Raw genomic sequence first — 21,887 nt, 5'->3', positions numbered from 1 at the left:
TTGTTTAATTTGAGACGGTAATTTTATTTGTACTGTGTGAAGTTTAGTTAGTTTTATTAAAATGATCATCAAGGCCAAACTACAATCCTGTCACCTTGTCTCCTGTGTGTGTTATTGCTGAGCCGTAAGCCTTAGCTAGACTCATCCCCCGGTGATGTCACACAGTACAGTACAGTGTAGTACAATACAGTACAGAATATGCTTTTTAATGCAACATATTCATTTATATGGGACAGTTTTATATTTAGTGATTGATGATTATGCATGCTATTTACGTATTTGGTATTGCTGGATTCAGCATAACCACATATTCCAACAAGCCATCATATATGACAGTACATGTATCCATAATTAAAGTGTTATCTCAAGTATGGATAAAAAGGTGTCATATGAGTGTATAATTAATTTAATGCATCATATATATATATCTGCAAGTTACCTGCTTAGTTTGCAGCAATATTGAATGGTTCAGCTGTGGAGGCGTGATTATTTCAATCTTTCACTTTCTTTAATTTGGGACACCTCATACATTGATTGATGTACCACACTGCCTATGCATGGTATCTTAACATATTTGGTATCACTGGATTCAGCACAACCCCATCTTTCCAACAAGCCATGATATGTGTTTCTATGACAATTCCTGGCCAGGCAACTAAAAAGTAAATGAGAACATTCTGCATAGATATTCTTTTTTTGCATGTCCGCTTATTTTGGAAAAGTGTTCAAAGGTCTTTATATGTAACACACATCAAGATATTCACATCCAGGTTTTTCTAATAGGTAAAGCAACTTCCTGACCACAATTATGTCAAGTTTCAAAGCTGTCAGAGCTTCTGTTATTAATCTACATGAGTTTATATATCTTAACTCCCATACGGCCAGACTGTATTTTGGTTCTTTTTTAGGTTTGGGATGCATAACAATATGTATCAATTTAACAATGTTTGCAGTAAAATATTTTAACCTAAGAATCCATTTCATATATGGAACACCTTAGAGATGAGGAAAAACATTGTTAGGTTTTGTTCTACCCCCGGTAGGGGTATCTCGAAAACTAAAGCCCTTTTTGACAGTTTGTCACTAGCCTATTATTCAAAGCTTGACAGTTAGCGAACAGTGTGAAGTCCTCCAATAAAAAACAAGGCGTAACTTTTCTTGTAGATTTAATGAAGATCCACAATTTACTGTAAAACTGTAGTAAAAGAACAAAACGCAAACACAAATCAGAATCTAAACACTATTCATTGCACTGACATGACTAAGAAATGTAACTAAGGTAAACAAAATGTTGAGTCATAGGGCAAAGCTATGATAGCCATCAATTAAGTCACTCTTAGACTGAATTTGCAGCAAAACAAACTTTCAGCAAATATAATATGTAAATCATATCTAAAAATCAACAAAACAAAATACTCACGGACAAATGGTGTCCAAGGCAACAATGTTATAGATAAATTGCAGCAGGAGAAACAGGCACCATGTGCTCTCTTCTTGGCCTCGTTACCTCTGAGGAAATTACTCTGCTTTATGCCGCTAGGGGGCCAAAAGGGGGCACTGTTGTACAAAATCTAATATTAAATTATAAATGCACCTGAACACAGGGCAGAACAATCATCATCATCATCATCATCATCATCATCATCATCATCATCATCATCATCATCATCATCTTCATCATCTTCATCATCATCACCTTCATCATCATCATCATCATCATCATCATCATCATCACCATCATCATCATCATCATCTTCATCATCACCTTCATCATCATCATCATCATCATCATCACCTTCATCATCATCATCATCATCATCTTCATCATCATCACCTTCATCATCATCATCACCTTCATCATCACCTTCATCATCATCACCTTCATCATCATCACCTTCATCATCATCATCATCATCATCATCATCATCATCATCATCATCATCATCATCATCAGAGACACTGAGGAACCAGAACCAGAGTCCAAGTCCAGGATCCAACAGAGACAGTTTCTCTGACAGGAGACTCTTGAGACTAAACTGGACACAGAGACACTGAAGAACTGGAGCCAGAACTGGACGCCTCCGACTTAGACTTAGACTCAGGCGAGCACCAGAGTCCAAATCCAGCACAAAGCGGTCCAGTGAAGGTGGTGTTGAAGGTGTGGAGGTGGATCAGTCCGTCAGAGACGACTTCATAGAAGGACAGAGTTCCAGCAGGAACGTCCACGTAAACTGCTACTCTGTTAGAGTCTGGACATGGAGATGAGGAGGTGATGGATGTTTCTATGTTATTGTGATGGACACGGTACTGATCACCTGGATAACAGGACAGACTCCAGGAATGTTTGTTTCTTCCAAACCCACAGTCATCAGAGGTTCCTTTCCTGCTGATTCTTCTGTAACTCACTGATATCTCAACATCTTCGCTCCTTTGGACCTCCCAGTAACAGCGACCCGTCAGAACTTCTTTACACATCAGCTGAAGATGACGACCATCAAACCTGTCTGGATGATCAGGATATGACTGATCCTCCCACACACGTGTCATCTTCCTGTTGTTGTCAGACAGTTTGATCTTGTTGTAGACTGTGTTTGTGTCGATGGTGAGTTGACAGAAATCTGATGGAGAGAACAAACAAGCAGCTGTAGTTATTATTGATCAGTTATTGATCACTGATGGACTCATGAACGAGTGAAGATGGTTGAATAAAAACACACTTACACTTCCTCAGACCTCCTGGTGTCATCCATCGTTGTCCAGCAGGCTCCACCCTGGAAGGAGGAGGAGGGTCAGACCAGCTCAGTCTCTCTCAGAGGAAGCAGAGATGTCAGAGCCCCCCCCCCCCCCATCACCTGTTGGACACTCCCGTATCCACTACACCCCCCATCACCTGTTGGACACTCCTGTATCCACTACCCCCCCCCCCCCCCCATCACCTGTTGGACACTCCCGTATCCACTACACCCCCCCCCCCCCCCCATCACCTGTTGGACACTCCCGTATCCACTACACCCCCCCATCACCTGTTGGACACTCCCGTATCCACTACACCCCCCCCTCACCTGTTGGACACTCCTGTATCCACTACACCCCCCCCCCCCCATCACCTGTTGGACACTCCTGTATCCACTACACCCCCCCATCACCTGTTGGACACTCCCGTATCCACTACACCCCCCCCCCATCACCTGTTGGACACTCCTGTATCCACTACACCCCCCCATCACCTGTTGGACACTCCTGTATCCACTACACCCCCCCATCACCTGTTGGACACTCCCGTATCCACTACACCCCCCCATCACCTGTTGGACACTCCTGTATCCACTACACCCCCCCCCCCCATCACCTGTTGGACACTCCTGTATCCACTACACCCCCCCATCACCTGTTGGACACTCCCGTATCCACTACACCCCCCCCCCCATCACCTGTTGGACTCTCCTGTATCCACTACACCCCCCCCCCCCCATCACCTGTTGGACACTCCTGTATCCACTACACCCCCCCCATCACCTGTTGGACACTCCTGTATCCACTACACCCCCCCATCACCTGTTGGACACTCCCGTATCCACTACACCCCCCCCCCCATCACCTGTTGGACACTCCCGTATCCACTACACCCCCCCATCACCTGTTGGACACTCCTGTATCCACTACACCCCCCCCCCCCCCATCACCTGTTGGACACTCCCGTATCCACTACACCCCCCCATCACCTGTTGGACACTACCTGAGTGTTTCCTACCTGAGAGTGTCCTACCTGAGTGTGTCCTACCTTAGTGTGTCCTACCTGAGAGAGTCCTACCTGAGAGTGTCCTACCTGAGTGTGTCCTACCTGAGTGTTTCCTACCTGACAGTGTCCTACCTGAGAGTGTATTACCTGAGAGTGTCCTACCTGAGAGTGTCCTATCTGAGAGTGTCCTACCTGAGAGTGTCCTACCAGAGTGTCCTACCTGAGAGTGTCCTACCTGAGAGTGTCCTACCTGAGAGTGTATTACCTGAGAGTGTCCTACCTGAGAGTGTCCTATCTGAGAGTGTCCTACCTGAGAGTGTCCTACCAGAGTGTCCTACCTGAGAGTGTCCTACCTGAGAGTGTCCTACCTGAGAGTGTCCTATCTGAGTATGTCCTACCTGAGAGTGTCCTACCTGAGTGTGTCCTACCTGAGAGTGTCCAGTCTCCAGCGGGGATCCTCCAGTCTAGACAGCAGCTTCCCTGCTGACTCTCCTGGATGGTTGTAGCTCAGGTCCAGCTCTCTCAGGTGGGAGGGGTTGGAGGTCAGAGCTGAGACCAGAGAAGAACTTCCTTCCTCTGAGATCAGACAGCCTGACAGCCTGCAGACACACAACACAGGCCTATGCATGTCCTCTGCTCAAGTGTCCTGCTGCAGACACACAACACATGTATGCTGCATGTCCTCTGCTCAAGTGTCCTGCTGCAGACACGTTTAGCAGCATGTTCTCTGGACCTGGAGAAGACTTGAATGAATCCTGACCTGAGAGACTCCAGTTTACAGTGTGGACTTTCCAGTCCAGGACACAGCTGCTCCAGTCCAGAATCCTGCAGGTCGTTGTTGCTCAGGTCCAGTTCTGTCAGACTGGAGGACTGAGAGCTGAGAACTGAGGACAGAAGTGGACAGATGTCCTCTGAGAGGTTACACCCACTCAGTCTGCAGCCGGAAGAAAAGAACAACAACCAGGTTATTTCACTGTAGTGTTTCCTTGTCAGAGTTCATGCTTGTGTGTGATTTTAGGTCAAATGTGTCATTAAAGTCTCTGGAAATAAAAGAACCAGCGTAAACTCACTCATGTGAGGTTGTGCTGAAAAAAAGACCCAAACAAGTGAAGAAAACATGAAATGTGGAGGTAAAACCAGACGTAGTCAGAAACTAGCCTCCACTCCAGAGGTCCAACATGTGTTTGTTGGTACTTACACAACTTTCTTGGAGGCTTTTACCACCGGCAGCAGCCTCCGTAGAACCTCCTCTGAAGCTGAGAACTTCTTCAGGTCAAACACCTCCAGATCTTCTTCTGATGACAGTAAGATGAAGGCCAGAGCCGACCACTGAGCAGGAGACAGTTTATCTGTGGAGAGACTTCCAAACCACAGGTACCGTTGGACCTCCTCCACCAGAGACCGATCGTTCAGTTCATTCAGACAGTGGAACAGGTTGATGCTTCTCTCTGCAGACAGATCCTCACTGATCTTCTCCTTGATGTATTTAACTGTTTTCTGATTGTTCTGTGAACTTCTTTGTTCTGGTTCCAACAGACCTCGTAGGAGGTTCTGATTGGTCTCCAGTGAAAGACCCAGGAGGAAGCGCAGGAACAAGTCCAGGTGTCCGTTGGGACTCTGTAAGGCCTTGTCCACAGCTGTCTGATAGAAGCGAGTCTCTTCATCTTCAATTTTATCTTCATCATCTTCATCTTCATGCTCTTCCTGAACTTTGCGTGTTTCAGATGTGTGAGAGGTTGTCTGATCTCCCAGCAGGTTGACTCCAGACTTGATGGAGGTCTGATGGACATGAAGAGCAGCCAGAAACTCCTGGAAACTCAGATGGATGAAGCAGAAGACCTGGTCCTGGTACAGGCTGCTCTCCTCTCTAAAGATCTGGGTGAACACTCCTGAGTACACTGAAGCCTCTGTGACATTGATGCCACACTCTCTCAGGTCTGATTCATAGAAGATCAGGTTTCCTTTCTGCAGCTGCTCAAAAGCCAGTTTTCCCAGAGACTCCACCATCTTCCTGCTCTCTGGACTCCAGTGTGGATCCGTCCCAGCTCCTCCATCATACTTGACCTTCTTCAGTTTGGCCTGGACCACCAGGAAGTGGATGTACATCTCAGTCAGGGTCTTGGGCAGCCGCCCTCCCTGTCTGGTTTCCCGGACGTTCTCCAGTACGTTCTCTAGGACCGTAGCAGTGATCCAGCAGAAGACTGGGATGTGGCACATGATGTGGAGGCTCCGTGATGTCTTGATGTGGAAGATGATCCTGCTGGTCTGTTTCTTATCTCTGGACCTCTTCCTGAAGTATTCCTCCTTCTGTGGGTCAGTGAACCCTCTGACCTCCGTCACCATGGAGACACACTCAGGAGGGATCTGATTGGCTGCTGCGGGCCGTGTGGTGATCCAGAGACGAGCAGAAGGAAGCAGGTTCCCCCTGATGAGGTTTATCAGCAGCACATCCACTGAGGTGGACTCTGTTACATCAGTCAGGTCCTTATTGTTGTGGAAGTCCAGAGGAAGTCGACTCTCATCCAGACCGTCAAAGATGAACACGACCTGGAAATCTTCAAAGCTGCAGATTCCTTTGGTTTCAGAGAAGAATCCATGAACAAGTTCCACCAAACTGAACTTCTCCTCTCTCAGCACATTCAGCTGTCTGAAGGTGAATGGAAGCAGGAACTGGATGTCCTGGTTGGTTCTGCCTTCAGCCCAGTCCAGACTGAACTTCTGTGTTAGGACTGTTTTCCCGATGCCGGCCACTCCCTTCGTCATCACCGTTCTGATTGGTTCATCTCTTCCAGGTGGAGGTTTAAAGATGTCTTCCTGTCTGATGGCTGTTTCTGCTCCGTCTGGTTTCCTGGAAGCTGCTTCAATCTGTCTGACTTCATGTCCATCGTTGACCTCTCTGGTCCCTCCCTCTGTGATGTAGAGCTCCGTGTAGATCTGCTCCAGAAGGGTTTTCTTTCCTGCTTTAATGATCCCCTCAAACACATGCTGGTGCTTCTTCTGCAGCTGAACTTTGAGTTTGGATTGACAAACGGCAGCGACGGTCTCTAAATAAAGATGAAATAATGAAAACCACTTAGTGATTAAAACCAGCCCACAACAAGTTCTACTTCCTCTAAAGAATCAACATTTCAACATTCACTGATCAGCGGTTCAATGAGGAGTATTGAAGCGTTTTCCTCCCAAAAACCGTCCGATCAATCAGAGGAACAACAGTGTTTCCTCTACGATTCACTTCAGACACACAAGTCTGTTTGTTTTGTGTTTGCTGGAACTGAATATTGAATCCACACGGTTCAACACTTTAGAATAAAACTTTAATTTACTGGGATATTATATATATATATATATATATATATATATATATATATATATATATATATATATATATATATGAATGATATAAAACCAAGATGGCGGCGTGCGCAGATGCAGCGGCTCACAGGTCTCCCTATTTGTGCTTTTTTTTATACTTTTTGTGTGTTACACTTTTCTTTTCTTACACTTCTGCACACTACAGTCGACTGGACTTACTTGACATCGGGTTCCGAGAGAAATCGATCATCTCCAGCGACTTTAAACGCACTCACAACATTCCAGACGAGATAGCGAGACCAGCGGGATCTCCGTGGATTGTTATCGGGTCTGGCAGGCGACGCAGACGGCGGCGCGAGAGGAAGCAGAAGCGGGGTTGCCGGGCAGGGCTACTGGCGAAGCTAACGAACCAGCCACAAAAACCTCTGCTGCCGAGCCTCTATCTCACAAACGCCAGATCCACGGTACACAAAACGGACGATCTGCAAGTACAGCTGACTGGAAACCGTTATGTTCGTGAATGCTGTGTGCTCATCATCACAAAGACTTGGCTCCACGCACAAATCCCCGACGCCGCGGTGCAGCTAACCGGCCGCACGCTTCACAGAGGGGACAGGAACAGTAACTCCAGGAAGACCAGAGGAGGGGGGCTCTGCATCTACGTTCATGAAGGTTGGTGCAACAACAGCACTATACTGGACAGCCACTGTTCTCCGGACCTGGAGTTCATGGCGGTGAGATGCAGACCCTTTTTCCTTCCGAGAGAGCTGGCTGTTGTTATCATCACTGCGGTATACATACCACCGGACGCAAATGTAAACACGGCTCTGTCTCTGCTGCTCAGCCTCATCAATAAACACCAGCGCGCCCACCCCCATGGCGCCCACATCATCACATCATCGCAGGGGACTTTAATAAAGCAAATTTAAAGACTGTTTTGCCGAAATTTTACCAGCATGTAAAATGCTCAACAAGAGGGGAAAACACACTGGATCATGTTTATTCCAACATCAAGCATGCATACAGAGCCGTACCCCTCCCCCACCTGGGCCGTTCAGATCACCCTTCCCTGCTCCTCACCCCAGCATACCCCCCCCCTCAGTCGTCAAACAAAGCCCACGAAGAGGACCATCATCACCTGGCCTGAAGACGCCCTCCCCCGCCTGCAGGACTGTTTTGAACAAACGCAGTGGGATGCTTTTTACATCGAGGACCTGACAACATACACAGACACAGTACTCTCATACATAAACTACTGCATTGGGAATGTCACAGTAAAAAAGACCATCCGGGTATTCCCAAATCAGAAGCCTTGGATGACGTGCCAGGTCCGCAGGCTCCTCCGAGCCTGTGACTCAGCCTTCAGGTCAGGTGACAGAGCCCTGTACAACGCTGCTCGCGCTGACCTGAGGAGAGGCATCAAGGCTGCCAAAGTGGACTATAAGAGGAAGCTGGAGGACCACCTCAACAACCCCCGGCAGGTATGGCAGGACCACCTCAACAACCCCCGGCAGATATGGCAGGACCACCTCAACAACCCCCGGCAGGTATAGCAGGGCATACAGACCCTCACCAACTACAAAGGCAGTGCTGTGTCATCCGGGGACTCAGACCTTGGCAGAGGAGCTGAACAGCTTCTTTGTCCGCTTCGAGTCCCAAAAACAGCCCTCAACCACATCATAACCACAACCACCACTACAGCCCCCACCAGCCACCAGCAAGCCCCCCCCCCCCCCCCCCCCTCACTCTTGAGGTGCAGGACGTGAGACGGGTGCTCCGTGCAGTGAACCCCAGGAAAGCTGCAGGTCCAGATGGAGTACCTGGGAAGGTGCTCAGGGCTTGTGCCAACCAGCTCTCTGAGGTCTTCACGGACATTTTCAACCTGTCTCTGGCCCAAGCTGTCATCCCACCCTGCCTGAAATCAGCCATAATCTTCCCTATCCCCAAAAAAGCACCCACTGCAACCCTCAATGACTTCCGCCCTGTAGCACTCACCCCAGTCATCACCAAGTGCTTTGAGAAACTGGTCTTAAAGCACATCAAAGTCTGTCTCCCCCCCACCCTGGACTCACACCAGTTTGCATACCGGTCAAACAGATCTACAGAAGACGCCATAAACACTGCACTCCACTCCGCGCTGAGTCACCTGGAGAAACAGGGGAGCTACGTGAGGATGCTCTTCGTCGACTTCAGCTCAGCCTTCAATACCATAAAACCGGACATTCTAATCCCCAAGCTATGCACCCTGGGGATCCCACCATCCACCTGCTCCTGGATTAAGGACTTTTTGGTGAACCGACCCCAGCGCGTGAAGCTCGGTCCTCACCTCTCCTCCCCCGCACTCTCAGCACTGGCTCTCCTCAGGGCTGTCTGCTGGGCCCACTTCTGTACTCGCTCTACACATCGGACTGCAGCCCCGCCCACCCAGAGAACGTCATTGTGAAGTTTGCTGATGACACAACGGTGGTGGGGCTGATCACAGGGGGAAACGAGGCGGCCTACAGAGATGAGATCCTTAAACTTGGTGAGTGGTGTGCACTGAACAACCTGGCACTGAACACCACCAAAACCAAGGAGCTCATCGTGGATTTCAGGCGGAATCGAGCCGCCCCCGCCCCCCTGCACATCAACGGTGAATGTGTGGAGCAAGTGCAGTCCTTCAAGTTCCTGGGCGTCCACATCACTGCAGACCTCTCCTGGTCTGTTAACACCACTGCACTGGTGAAGAAGGCTCAGCAGCGGCTGCACTGCCTGAGGGTGCTCAGGAAGGAAAACTTGAACACACAGCTGCTGGTGACCTTCTACCTTCTACCGGTCCACCATCGAGAGCCTGCTGACCTGCCGTGACAGTGTGGCACTCCAGCTGCACGGAGGCAGACAGGAAGAGGCTGCAGAGGGTGGCAAACACAGCACGGAAGATCATCGGCTGCCCTCTGCCCTCCCTGCCCTCCCTGTCTGACATCTACAGCTCCCGGTGCCTCAACAGGGCAAAGAACATTGTAAAGGACAACACACACCCCGGTTTCCACCTTCTCGACCTGTTGCCCTCTGGGAGGCGCTACAGGTCCTTATGAACCCGTACAAAAAGATTCAGGGACAGCTTCTTCCCCAAAGCTGTGAACTTTCTCAACCTATAAGCTACCTCATATTTTCTGTGCAATATTTTTCTTTCTTTTTCTACCTTCTATCCACAATGTCCCAATATTCTACTATCTATGTGCAATACTCCCATCCTTTCAAGGGCAATATTATTCTACCATTCATTTAAGTGCAATATCCCCCCCACCCATCCATGTACATTTTTATCCTCCCATTCACTCTTGTTTATAGTGTGTGTGTGTGTGTACATACATATATATATATATATATATATATATATATATATATATATATATATATATATATATATATATATATATATATATATATATATATATATATATATATATACATATATATATATATATATGTATATATATATATATATATATATATATATATATATATATATATACATTTATGCTTCCTTGCTTACATAGTCTTTGCATGTGTGCACTTTGACGGAGCTGCTGCCTAATTCCACTGTACATGTACATTGATAATAATGGCTTTCTATTCTATTCTATTCTATTCTATTCTATTCTATTCTATATTAATGACCCTATTAATGAGATGTTCCTAACAGAAGAAGAGCTGAGTTCCTCCACCTTCCAGTGGGTTTAATGTTGTGTCTGATCTGTGAATGTTGGTCCTCTACTGAGACATTGGCTGTGGTTTATCCAGCAGCTCAGATGTTCAGAGAAACGTCTCACTGCTCTGCACGAGGTCGGCCAGCTTCTCCTGCTTCCTCCTCCTCAAGAACTTCACTGTGAACTTCATGAATGTCTCTCTGATGCTCTTCTGCTCTTCATCTTCATCCTCCTCCAGACTCTCTGAGGATTCTGGGTAATCAGGACTCAGAACCTTCTGGATCTTCTTCAGCTCGTCCTTCACAAACATGACGATGTCGTCCTCCAGCAGCTGGAACAGAAGACCACATGAAGGACACACCAGATGAAACCATGGAGACTGTAGAGGAATTGTTTTTATGTATGCATAGTCATTTGGTTGAAATCTAACACTGGGAACTTTCTACTTCAGAATGATCTATATGAACTTTAAGCTAAGGGAGGAAGAAAAAGGACAGTGTATGTGTGTGTGTGTCTTTATCTCTCCGGCATGTGGCTGAGGGAAAGGGAGGAACGGATGAGTGTGAGTGTCTCTCACACACACACACACACACACACACACACACACACACACACACACACACACACACACACACACACACACTAGAGTTCCCAAACAGGCTGTGTTGCTGGTGAAGGATGAGCGAAGAGATGTGTGGCTGTGGGGCCGCAGTATGGAGGAGAAGTAGGTGTGGCTGCTTTTAACAAAGCCACCGATTGGAGCCAGAGGAAGGGAATATGACAAACACTATCTGATCAAGATGTGTTAGACAGAGTGTATTAAGCGTCAGGTAGTAACATAGAGGTAAAGTTAGTTATAGATGCAGGGCCAAAGGTCAACAGTTAAAGGAGCCGTCTGTAAGAAATGGCCAAAACTGGTACTGCAGTCACTTTCCAAATATTGTTGAGCGGCGTGTACCCTCCCCCTCCTCCCCCCGACCAGAGGTTGCCAGGTAGGCTGCAGAATGCAGCAGGAACGTAGGCTGCCATGGCTGCCATAATTAGAGCCGAGCTGGCAACCCGGATGCAGAAACAATACTGACTTGGGGATTGGGAGATAGGTGGAGGGTGGAGCTTCAGAAACAATACTGACTTGGTGATTGGGAGATAGGTGGAGGGTGGAGCTTCAGAAACAATACTGACTTGGTGATTGGGAGATAGGTGGAGGGTGGAGCTTCAGAAACAATACTGACTTGGTGATTGGGAGATAGGTGGAGGGTGGAGCTTCAGAAACAATACTGACTTGGTGATTGGGAGATAGGTGGAGGGTGGAGCTTCAGAAACAATACTGACTTGGTGATTGGGAGATAGGTGGAGGGTGGAGCTTCAGAAACAATACTGACTTGGTGATTGGGAGATAGGTGGAGGGTGGAGCTTCAGAAACAATACTGACTTGGTGATTGGGAGATAGGTGGAGGGTGGAGCTTCAGAAACAATACTGACTTGGTGATTGGGAGATAGGTGGAGGGTGGAGCTTCAGAAACAATACTGACTTGGTGATTGGGAGATAGGTGGAGGGTGGAGCTTCAGAAACAATACTGACTTGGTGATTGGGAGATAGGTGGAGGGTGGAGCTTCAGAAACAATACTGACTTGGTGATTGGGAGATAGGTGGAGGGTGGAGCTTCAGAAACAATACTGACTTGGTGATTGGGAGATAGGTGGAGGGTGGAGCTTCAGAAACAATACTGACTTGGTGATTGGGAGATAGGTGGAGGGTGGAGCTTCAGAAACAATACTGACTTGGTGATTGGGAGATAGGTGGAGGTCGGAGCTTCAGAAACAATACTGACTTGGTGATTGGGAGATAGGTGGAGGGTGGAGCTTCAGAAACAATACTGACTTGGTGATTGGGAGATAGGTGGAGGGTGGAGCTTCAGAAACAATACTGACTTGGTGATTGGGAGATAGGTGGAGGGTGGAGCTTCAGAAACAATACTGACTTGGTGATTGGGAGATAGGTGGAGGGTGGAGCTTCAGAAACAATACTGACTTGGGGATTGGGAGATAGGTGGAGGGTGGAGCTTCAGAAACAATACTGACTTGGTGATTGGGAGATAGGTGGAGGGTGGAGCTTCAGAAACAATACTGACTTGGTGATTGGGAGATAGGTGGAGGGTGGAGCTTCAGAAACAATACTGACTTGGTGATTGGGAGATAGGTGGAGGGTGGAGCTTCAGAAACAATATTGACTTGGTGATTGGGAGATAGGTGGAGGGTGGAGCTTCAACATAAACATCAGTTGAGGGTTGCAACTCCTCTTTTTAAACTGGAATATCCTGGCTTGAGTGCTGTTGTCAGTGACATAAGTATTTGAAATGAACATGATTTTTAAATGTCTGTTGACATATCGGGGTCATTTTATGATTCGTTTTATTATTGCTCTTACATACAGCTCCTTTAAGAACAGGAGATGTCATATATATGCACTAGATAGTACACATATACCAGTGATGTCATAGTTAAAGGGGCCTGTTTGGGTTAGAGTTAAAGGCAGAAACTGTCAGATAGGAGCGTAAATGAGACAGATTGTGCATAACAGAGAAAGACAGATGAAGTTTGAGGAGCGGCCACTGCTTTTTGTACGGTATAAAAGATGAGTGAAAATCCACAGGTTTTCAGAGTTGGTCACCGGGAAGCCGGCTCTCCTGTGTATTGGTGTTGATCGTAATTCTTGCAATAAAGGCCTGCACAGTATTTGGACGGAACATCAGCCGAAACCTGACTCCAGTGTTTTTCTTCAAGTTCATGGATGAAAGAAAAACTTAAGACTATGTGGGGTAGGAAAAAACTTTATGTGGAGGTCCCGAAAAGGATTTTCTCTTTAAGACAAACATCTGGTCCATGATGGACAGACTGACAGTCCACTGGTCTCCAGAGACCAGCATGGAGACAAACATCAGGTCCATGATGGACAGACTGACAGTCCACTGGTCTCCAGAGACCAGCATGGAGACAAACATCAGGTCCATGTTGGACAGACTGACAGTCCACTGGTCTCCAGAGACCAGCATGGAGACAAACATCAGGTCCATGATGGACAGACTGACAGTCCACTGGTCTCCAGAGACCAGCATGGAGACAAACATCAGGTCCATGATGGACAGACTGACAGTCCACTGGTCTCCAGAGACCAGCATGGAGACAAACATCAGGTCCATGTTGGACAGACTGACAGTCCACTGGTCTCCAGAGACCAGCATGGAGACAAACATCAGGTCCATGATGGACAGACTGACAGTCCACTGGTCTCCAGAGACCAGCATGGAGACAAACATCAGGTCCATGATGGACAGACTGACAGTCCACTGGTCTCCAGAGACCAGCATGGAGACAAACATCAGGTCCATGATGGACAGACTGACAGTCCACTGGTCTCCAGAGACCAGCATGGAGACAAACATCAGGTCCATGGTGGACAGACTGACAGTCCACTGGTGTCCAGAGACCAGCATGGAGACAAACATCAGGTCCATGGTGGACAGACTGACAGTCCACTGGTCTCCAGAGACCAGCATGCAGATGGACATCAGGACAGGTGGAGAAGCAGTTGTTGTTCATTACAGACCTGAAAGACGGAGTCCAGCTGGGTCTGATGCTGCTGGACAGACGGACCACTGGGGGACTCTGAGATCTGCTGGTCCACTCTATGGAGGAATCATGAAGAACTAGGTCACATGATGTCTGAAGGTCCATGGAGTCATGTTGGGATGAGGACAGTCCACCAGAGGACTTCCTGTCATGTTGAAGGTTCTCTGGTCCTCCTGAGACTGAGAACGTCCACGTCTTTCTCCCAGTACAAGCTCTCAATCTGGTGGTACAAGAAGGTCCAGCAAGTGTCCACAAAGACCAGCTTCTCAACAGAACAATGTCCACATGGTTCCAGGAACCATCTGTCCTCCTGCACCCAGCAACACCGTCCACCTGAGGAGAACTTCCTCCCTAAATGATGTTGCAACCTCAGCAGAAAGATGCCCCCTGCTGTACAAACCGCTGAACTACGGTCACTCAGAAGAGACTCCAACACCCCCTTTATAGTCTGCTGTGTTTCTGGAAACATCAACAACCGTCTAACAACGGCAGCAAAACAGAGAAATGTTCACTTTAAACATGTTACCATGAAAGACACATATTTCTAAAACTAAAATAATCATGTTACGATAAAAACGTTTCAGTCTCAGTTACGTTTTTCAGAAACAACGTTTACGAACAACTCACCCGTCTGAAGGAAAACTAGGAGCTTCTTTAAAAACGATAGGTAAATCCTTTGATGCATCACTCTTCAAGGACACACAGCTCGGACCAGATCCAGACCCAGGTCCAGGTTCAGGTTCAGGTCCGGGTCCAGGTCCAGGTTGTCTCCTGTAATAAAAGTGTTTTGTGACGTGAGGTCATGATAGATAAAACTGAACTGAAAATTATCAAGACACATATTTCTAAAACTAAAATAATCATGTTACAATAAAAACGTTTCAGTCTCAGTTACGTTTTTCAGAAACATCGTTTACGAACAACTCACCTCTCTGAAGGAAAACCAGGAGACTCTTTAAAATAGATAATGGGTTCCTTTGATCTGTCACTCTTCAGGGACACACAGCTGGGACCAGGTCCAGATCCAGATCCAGATCCAGGTCCAGGTCCAGGTCCAGTTCCAGGTCCAGGTCCAGGTCCAGGTCCAGGTCCAGATCCAGGTGTCCTGTAATAAAGGTGTTTTGTGACGTGACGTCATGATAGATAAAACTGAACTGAAAATGATCAAGACACATATTTCTAAAACTAAAATAATCATGTTACGATAAAAACATTTCAGTCTCAGTTACGTTTTTCAGAAACGTTTACGAACAACTCACCTCTCTGAAGGAAAACGAGGAGACTCTTTAAAAACGATAGGTAAATCCTTTGATGCATCACTCTTCAAGGACACACAGCTGGATTCAGGTTCAGATCCAGATCCAGATCCAGGTCCAGGTCCAGGTTCAGGTCCAGGTCCAGGTCCAGGTCTCCTGTAATAAAGGTGTTTGGTGACGTGAGGGCTGAACTCTGACGTGCAGAAGAGTCATGGACAGTTAGATCATCTCACCTCTCTTCTTCTCTCTCAGGTTTTCCCCTCGGGGAGGTTTTGGAGGGAAGGACTCCCTCCTCTCTGTCCTCACACTGATCCATGCTGCTGGATTCACATCAGCTCACACACACCGTCTACCTTCACCTGCAGAGAAAACACACGTCATGGTAGATGTACAACGAGCAGCTCTGACTGATCTTCTCTTCAGCTTCATGTCGGACAGCAGTGAGGAAGCTGCTGCACTTCTACTATCCGACCACTAGATGGAGTCATGGAGCTGCAGCTCAGCTCACACCCTCAACCCACATTTACACTCCATTTAATCACACGTTTGCTCTTAGTTAATCCTACAAAACTGTAGGATTGCATGATGTAACTGGTAACTCTAACCAGGTGCCTAGCAAAATAGAAGTGGTTGCAGTTCCCCGCCCTCCACAAGTTCACCAGGTGTGGCGTTATAGAGGCGTTAACCAAAATAATCTTGTAAAAATTAAAACCAATGTACATTTGGTACCAATAAGAGACCGAAAAATTAGATGCGGACTACTAAATATACGATCGTTAAGCTCTAAGTCTCTGTTAGTAAATGATATAATTACAGAGAGCAGGAGTGATGTTTTCTGCTTAACAGAAACATGGTTACAGGAGGAAGAGTATGTTAGTTTGAATGAATCAACTCCGCCCGGCTACCTTAATCATCACATTCCTAGAAGCACGGGCCGAGGCGGAGGAGTCGCAGCAATTTATAACTCCAGTCTCCAAACAAAAACTGAACCTAAGTGCAACTATAATACATTTGAAAGCCTCACGCTTAGTCTGAAATTTCCGAGCTGGAAATCAGAGAAGCCAGTTGTGTTAGTGGTAGTGTACCGGCCCCCTGCTGGTGCTTATCTAGAGTTTCTGTCTGAATTTTCAGATTTCCTTTCTGGATTATTGATCAGTACAGATAAATTCCTCATAGTGGGTGATTTTAATATTCATATGGATGTTGAAAGCGATAATCTTAAATTAGCCTTCAATTCTCTTCTAGAATCAATGGGTATCTCACAAAAAGTGGACGGGCCGACGCATTGTTTTGATCATACTCTCGATCTCGTTCTCACCTACGGTGTTGAAACTGATGGTCTGTTGGTGTCACCTGTAAACTCCCTTTTATCCGACCATTATTTAATAACATTTGAATTGAATGTTGTTGATGTTGAAGTGCAAAATAGGAGGTATTATTTTAGCAGATGTTTGTCTGATGAAGCTATTGCTAAATTTAAGGAGACCATTTCTCATCTTGCGACAGTGGAAAATAGTGAAGCCTCTACTGAAGCAATAGAGGCCAGTGACCTGGGTTCTACCTCTGCAGATGTTGATTTTCTTGCTAGTAACACTGCTGATTTGTTGCACTCAGCTTTAGATGAAGTTGCTCCTTTGAAAAGGAGGGTTTCTAGCCACAGGAGCTTAACTCCCTGGTATAATTAAGATATCCACATTTTGAAACAAAACGTGCGTAAAATGGAAAGGAAGTGGTACTCTTGTAAGTCTGTAGACTTCTATCGTGAATGGAAAGATATTCTAATAGTATATAAAAAAGCCATTCGCAAAGCCAGAACAGCTTATTATTCAATGTTGATAGAGGATAACAAAAGTAACCCACGTTTTCTGTTCAGCACTGTAGCCAGGCTAACAAAGAGTCACAACTCTGTTGAGCCGTGCATTCCTGCAACTCTCAGTAGTGAAGACTTTATGGGCTTCTTCAACAGTAAAATCGCGAGAATTAGAGAAGAAATCAACAAGCCGGTTGTAGGTGTTTCTTCAGCTTTAGCGACTTCCCTAGGCTCTGACTTGACTCTAGACTGTTTTGATCCTATAGACCTCCCTGAGCTGACTTCACTCGTTAATAGAGCTAAGTCAACCACATGTATGTCAGACCCCATCCCGACTCGACTATTCAAAAATGTTTTTTCTCTTATTGGTACGACAATACTGGACCAAATCAACCTATCCCTAAGTTTAGGATATGTACCACAGGTTTTCAAAGTCGCAGTAATTAAACCTTTACTTAAAAAACCTTCTCTTGACCCAGACACCTTAGCTAATTATAGGCCAATTTCCAACCTTCCATTTGTATCTAAAATTCTGGAAAAGGCAGTTTCAAGCCAGTTATGTGACTATTTGTATAGAAATGATCTGTTTGAAGTCTTTCAGTCAGGGTTCAGAATGCATCATAGCAAAGAGACAGCATCTATCTGACAGGTTCCAGTTTGTTCATGTACATGAGGTTTCTTCAGAACAGTCAAGGGTCTGTTATGGTGTTCCGCAGGGTTCAGTGCTAGGGCCAATCTTGTTCAGTTTATACATGCAGCCGTTGGGAAGTATAATCCAGAATCACGGCATACACTTTCATTGTTATGCTGATGATACGCAGCTCTATTTGTCTATGAAGCCGGATGAGACAGAACCGTTGGTTAAACTTCAGGCATGTCTTAGGGACATCAAGGACTGGATGTCCAGAAATTTCCTGCTTCTAAATTCAGATAAAACAGAGGTTATCATTCTTGGTCCAGAGCATCTTAGGAAGGGATTAGATGGTGTTGCGATGGCTTCCAGTGCAACTGTGAGAAACCTTGGTGTTATTTTCGATCAGGATTTGTCGTTTAAACCATATGTCAATCAGGTTTGTAAAATAGCCTTTTTCCATCTCCGTAATATTGCAAAGATTAGGAAAATCCTCTCGCAGAGTGATGCAGAAAAACTAGTTCATGCGTTTGTATCTTCTAGACTAGATTACTGTAATGTGTTGTTAGCAGGATGTCCAAGTAATTTGCTGAATAGGCTCCAGCTGATCCAGAATGCAGCAGCACGAGTACTGACAGGAATCAGCAGGAGAGACCACGTCTCTCCAGTGTTAGCGTCGCTACATTGGTTACCTGTAAAATTCAGAATCCAATTAAAAATTTTATTACTTGTGTATAAAGCCCAAAACGGCTTAGCTCTGCATTATTTGCAAGACCTGATAGTGCCTTATGTTCCTGTCAGAGCTCTCCGTTCTCAGAGTGCAGGTTTACTCGTAGTTCCTAGAGTATCTAAATGTAGATTTGGAGGGCGGGCGTTCTGCTATCAGGCACCATTACTATGGAACCAACTTCCAATCTGGGTTAAGGGGGCTGACACCACCTCCACCTTTAAAACTAAACTTAAAACCTTTCTGTTTAGTAAAGCCTATAGTTAGTGTTTAGTAAACCTCTAGCTGGTGTTGGTAAATCTCTAGGTAGTGTAAACTTTAGTGTGTCAGAGTCGCTCCTGTAGTTTCTTGTGCTGGCCCCCCCTTCTCCTCTCTTTTGTCCATGTTGCAGCATCCTTTGCCGGACACCGGAACCTGAAGGTGGTCGTGGGTGGCTTGTAGCTTGCATTACGGAGCACAAGTCTTTCCCTGACCCTTTCCCTTCAACCCTTCCCCGACTCTGCACCCCAACCTGGGACTTGCTGATTGGGCCGGAGCTTCGGGAGCTGCGTGCTGGCCTGCGGTCCCCACCCCCGGTCATCCCGTTGCTGCTTCCACCTGCCTGCTGTGCTGTTGCCGTCCCTGACCCACCAGTCTGGCCCTCGGCAGGAGGGTCCCCCCTTATGAGCCTGGTCCTGCTCAAGGTTTCTTCCCTCCTAAAGGGGAGTTTTTCTTGCCACTGTTTGGCTTAAGGTTTTTCTCCCACTAGGGGAGTTTTTACCTGCCATTGTTTATGTAATAACTGCTCGGGGGTTTATGTTCTGGGTATGGGTCTCTGGAAAGCGTCTAGAGACAACTCTGTTGTATTAGACGCTATATAAATAAAATTGAATTGAATTGAATTGAGTATAGTCAGTGTGAGCAGGTGCGTCGCATCAGAGCTGCTCCCTGCCGAGAAATGCTACTTTTGGGTTCTGCGATTTTCAAAGTTTGCATCATTTCTTGCACTATGTAAAATGGATAATATGGGATGTTGATTATTTGATCCTTCAAAATACACGACCCATGACATGAATGCATTACACTTTGTGAACATTATACGATAAAGAGAAAAAAAACAACAATTCTATGGCTTTATTTGATATTCATTCAGTCATTGGCCTTTATTTAACCAGGCAGGTCATTAAGAACATTCTTATTTACAATGACGGCCTGGCAAGAGACAAGGACCACTTGGGGGTGAAAGGAAGTGGTTTAGGGAGCAAAACACCGTAAAACTGTAGCTCTACAAAAGGTAGAAAACCTTTAGGTAGCATTTTTTGCCAAAGCAGCAGAAATGGGCAGAACACCGGCTCTCGGCGCTGCGCGTGGCCGCGCGCTCCCGATCGGATCGCGGATGGAAGCTCAATAATATATTAAAATAAAATAATTGCAACACACATTAAACACCACAATACAACTTACGTGAGTCGTGACTCCACAGGTTGCTGCAACAACCACCCCCCCCCGCCCCGCCCCCGGCAGCTTCCAGGAGCTGCGGCTGCGCGCTCCCACGGGGTGCGCGCACGCGACCCGCAGACAGCTTCAGATGCTTCCAATGTATCCAACTCAAAAAATTCATTATAAATCGCCTGTTGCACATACATTGCTCAAATCGACATATTGTTTTTTTATATCCAAGTCTACAATATTTTTCACGAGTTTGAAGTTAATTCGACATTGCATGACAAAGTTACGATTTATTTCAAAATGGGTTCATATTTTGAATAAGGTCAGTGACAAACTGTTCCAAAAATAATATGTTGCAGTGTATGATTTTTAAGTCCTGTCGAAAGGTATCTGAATCTGAAATGTAATTGTCCTAAGTCCAAACAGTGATTTTTAATGATTATTTTACCACAAATCTAGAGTGACACAAGAATGGCGAATTCGTTCAAGTTATAACCACGATACGCAACGCAGTCAATAAGGCCCTTATGACAATAATATGTGTGGATTGCATTGTGATTGGATGAACGAAACAGTAATTACAGCACATAATTTGATGAAAATTATATACCTGACCAAAAGGTGGCGCTATGGAGTTCATCCAAGATTGTCATATCCACTTGTTCAGAATGGAAGCCTGATTAAATGTACAGATTTTGGGTCAATTTGGACCAAGTATTTGAAAGTTAAAATAACTTTTATGTTCATGGCGAGACACCGAAAAATGACTATCTCTACCGGCGACGCCCTTTGGTGAAGTTTGAGATTGCAGCAATGCAGAGTCCGGTGCTTAGTTATTGTTATAATTGTGACTAGTTGTGGTTGTCAGTTATCCACCTTATTCCTACGCCCCATGAGGCTTTGCGCGAATTGTGGGAGCTACTTCCGGTGCTGCCGGAACCGGCGTTTGTTTACATGCTGAGTGAACGCGTTAACCCTCTTTCTCCGAGCGTTGGGGATATAAAACCTGTGGAAACACCACCTGTCACAGCTCAACAACAACAACACACTGTTTCCTGCTGGTTAAATATGACTTTATCCACCTGATTGCTGGTTCTGAGGAGTTAAAAAAAGAGAGTTTATTTAAAAGCACTGCATGATCCACTGTATCAAATGCCCTTTTCAGGTCCAGGAATACTGCACCAACACATGCTGACTTATCCAGGTAATTTTTATTTTTTTCTACTAACAGGTTTATAGCTGATTCTGTCGAATGATGTGTCCGGAAGCCAAATTGGGCGGGGTGCAACGGAGTATGGCCAAGGTTCAAGTGTTCAGTGAGTTGTGTCAGTATCCATTTTTCAATTATCTTTGAGGTGGCTTATCTTTGGTTCATCTGATTAGTTAACTAAGTTAATGCTCATCACGATGTTTTAATCAGTAAGTATAAGAAAAACGTAGAGCCTTACCTGGACAGGTGATTCCTCACGTCAGGTCTCGGTGGTGCAGGTTCCCAGAAAAGTATGTTTTAACATTCAGAACACAGTCGTCCCGGGAGAAGTCGTATCAGTCTGTGTGTCTTGTGTTAAAATACCTGCAGTGTTGTTGACGCAGAGGGAACAAGGAAGTGTCTTAGGACAAGACTCGGCTTGCCTGTGTGACGGCCCTGCCCCATGGATGTATTAT

The 21,887-nt window shown here is 46.1% G+C and overlaps 1 pseudogene; it reads right to left on the bottom strand.

Annotated features, from left to right (window-relative positions):
- Positions 1 to 1,340: 1,340 nt before the first annotated feature.
- On the bottom strand, positions 1,341 to 21,861 carry LOC133421979 (NLR family CARD domain-containing protein 3-like; annotated as a pseudogene).
- Positions 21,862 to 21,887: the final 26 nt, after the last annotated feature.

The sequence above is a fragment of the Cololabis saira genome, chromosome 2 (genome assembly GCF_033807715.1).
Source record: "Cololabis saira isolate AMF1-May2022 chromosome 2, fColSai1.1, whole genome shotgun sequence".
NCBI lineage: Eukaryota > Metazoa > Chordata > Actinopteri > Beloniformes > Belonidae > Cololabis > Cololabis saira.
The sequence above is the reverse complement of the archived record's forward strand: the minus strand, read 5'-3'. Positions and strand labels throughout refer to the sequence as shown.